The sequence below is a fragment of the Osmia lignaria genome, unplaced genomic scaffold (genome assembly GCF_051020975.1).
Source record: "Osmia lignaria lignaria isolate PbOS001 unplaced genomic scaffold, iyOsmLign1 scaffold0100, whole genome shotgun sequence".
Classification (NCBI taxonomy): Eukaryota; Metazoa; Arthropoda; class Insecta; order Hymenoptera; family Megachilidae; genus Osmia; species Osmia lignaria.
The window spans coordinates 25,001-27,500 of NW_027478241.1; the positions used below are offsets into that span (position 1 = coordinate 25,001).

The window sequence follows — 2,500 nt, forward strand, 5'->3', positions numbered from 1 at the left end:
TCGGGATAAACGGATCCTCCTGAACACTACATTTCCCAGCGGCGGTACCGCGGGATTCAGTGCTGGGCTCATTCCTGTTCGCTCGCCGCTACTAAGGAAATCCTAGTTAGTTTCTTTTCCTCCGCTTAATAATATGCTTAAATTCAGCGGGTAATCTCGCCTACTCTGAGGTCGTCAATTTCTTTGGTTTCATCGAAAGGTGAATAATGATGCTCGATGCAAAAAAAAAAAAAATAAACGAAAAGAAGCAAAAAAGCAAACACGTAGAGAAACTGTGCGTGAATCAACCTTTCGCATATTCAATTTTTCCTCCTCTCTCGTTTCAAAATGTTTGTATTTATCGTTCGATGAAACGAGCACAAGAGGGAAAAAAAAGTTGAGACACGACGTTCCCATAATTTTCGTGTTATTTCCTTTTTGCTTCAAACATTTTGCGGACTGCAGCTTCGTCGTATTGCTTTTATCAATTTTTAACAATTTCAAAGCGAAGACAACTCGCAAGACGATCCATTTCGTCTCGGTTCAATTTTAACGTCCGTCCGTATTATTTTTTGTTCCACAAGAGATTTCGAATAGGTTTCTTTATTTATCATCCCTTCTTTTCGAGCGCCACGGAAGCAAGAGGAAAAGCAAGAGCGAGAGAACATTTCGCGTATACTTCATTTAACAATTTTAACCAACACGCGATGTACTCCACACACCTCTTAGATTTAACAACTGCTTTTCTCTTCTTCTCCCCTTAGCGCAAGGGTAAACCCCATTTGTCTCTTCTTTGGAACGCAACAAAACTTTCGAGGACTGGACGACCGAGCGATGGTCGCGCGGTCTTCGCTTATCTTTAACAAACGAAGTAGTCCGTATGTATTCTAAATGTTGAAGCCTCCTAGAGCTTTAAGCCATGCGAGACATTGAAATGCTGTTTTAACGGGAGCATGCATAATTGCTGCAAACATACTTTTATCACAAGTTCTAGCCACGCCACGGAGGCTTCGAAGTTCCTTCACCATTCGCTTTCCTCTCTTTTGTTACACAGTTTTAGACTACGATCAGGGGTACCGAAACGCTGTATTGATTGTAAACAACCATTTTTATCTTGGAGCGGAGCGTTCCTTTACTCGTTAGATTTGTCTTGTCGCGTGTGTATTCGCTTTTTCGACGCTTTTTAACCATTTAACTTGTTTAGCGAAGCTAAACGCACAGACAGACAAAAAAAAAGGAACAGCATCGCGCGTCAAACAGCGACGACCCATCTGAAGCGATCTTTCATTTATACACCGTTTGTAAACAGAGAGATGTATAAAGCGCGGGGAATCATTCGAAACCCTGGGGCTATTCGAGCTTGCATTTCAGCAAATTATCATCTCAAACATTTCACTCGTTTGCTTTTTCTAAATTTATAGGAGAGCTTCTTTCGTTTATTTTTGACACACCTTTCGTAAATATCGTTTCTGGCAACGTCGGGAGCGTGGATTTCTACAAGTGAACAATCGCGCCGATCCGATAACTTCCAGCAGGATGGAGAATCTTTATAGATTATCTTCCGAGAACTCGGTGCTTTCACGGGCGGTCGTTTATAAATTTTAACGAACGACTCGCGCGCCGTGACGCACTTGCGCTAGTTCGAAGAGATATTTCGAAATTTGTTTCTCTCCTTTAACGGCCTGCATTTAGTGTATCGGTTGCGATTTTCGTCACATCGTTTCCACGACAAACGCCGACGAACTGCCCAACTATCGCTCGTACGTTGCGACTCTTTCTTTGTTTATCGTTCATTCATTCTTTCAATTTCGTTCGATAATCCCGCTCCGAAACGTTCTACTTTCGTTGAACGACGGCGAGATGTTTAGAAAGAAATGAATTACTCTTTTTTCGAGAAGCAAACGCAAGCAGTCTTTTGTTAAGAAAACGACCCTCAGCCAGGCGTGGTCCAGGAATTGTATCCGTGGACCGCAATGTGCGTTCGAAATGTCGATGTTCATGTGTCCTGCAGTTCACACGTTGACGCGCAATTAGCTGCGTTCTTCATCGACCCACGAGCCAAGTGATCCACCGTTCAGGGTAATCGTAAAATTTTGTATTTCAAACTCTTTAGATCTTTAGAGTGTTATTTTCATTATTAACACGCATCACATTCGATACCCACATCACTCTCCCACCCGGCGCGTGCGGGAGAGCGAATTCGGGCGTCGCCAACGTATTTGTTTGTTTGTTCGATCGTTGACGACACGATCGCGTCCAAGGACGGAAACCGTCGGAGAAACGCCCAGTGGCACGCTCCTCTCGACGGTCGGGCGTAAAGTACATTTAAAAACCTTGAAAAGTACGAACGCACACAAGGAATGCGAGCGCGCGTCCTGTCGCTGAATCGTGGGTTGCGAGATTCGAACAGACACACGGCCGGCGACGATCGGTCTAACTAATGGACACATAGTTTTTCAAAGACTCGCTATCGTCGCTTCTCAGCCGGTCCGTAAACAACACACATCGATCAGGCGGACGC

General features: G+C 44.2%; 1 non-coding gene and 1 pseudogene across 1 annotated transcript; both read right to left on the bottom strand.

Annotated features, from left to right (window-relative positions):
• The window catches only part of LOC143307921 (large subunit ribosomal RNA), a 5,432-nt pseudogene extending 5,258 nt beyond the window's left edge, over nt 1-174 (bottom strand).
• Nucleotides 175-1,906: 1,732 nt separating this feature from the next.
• Nucleotides 1,907-2,061, bottom strand: LOC143307923 (5.8S ribosomal RNA). Its single transcript, XR_013064962.1, has one exon. It is a non-coding gene; the product is annotated as a 5.8S ribosomal RNA (ribosomal RNA).
• Nucleotides 2,062-2,500: the final 439 nt, after the last annotated feature.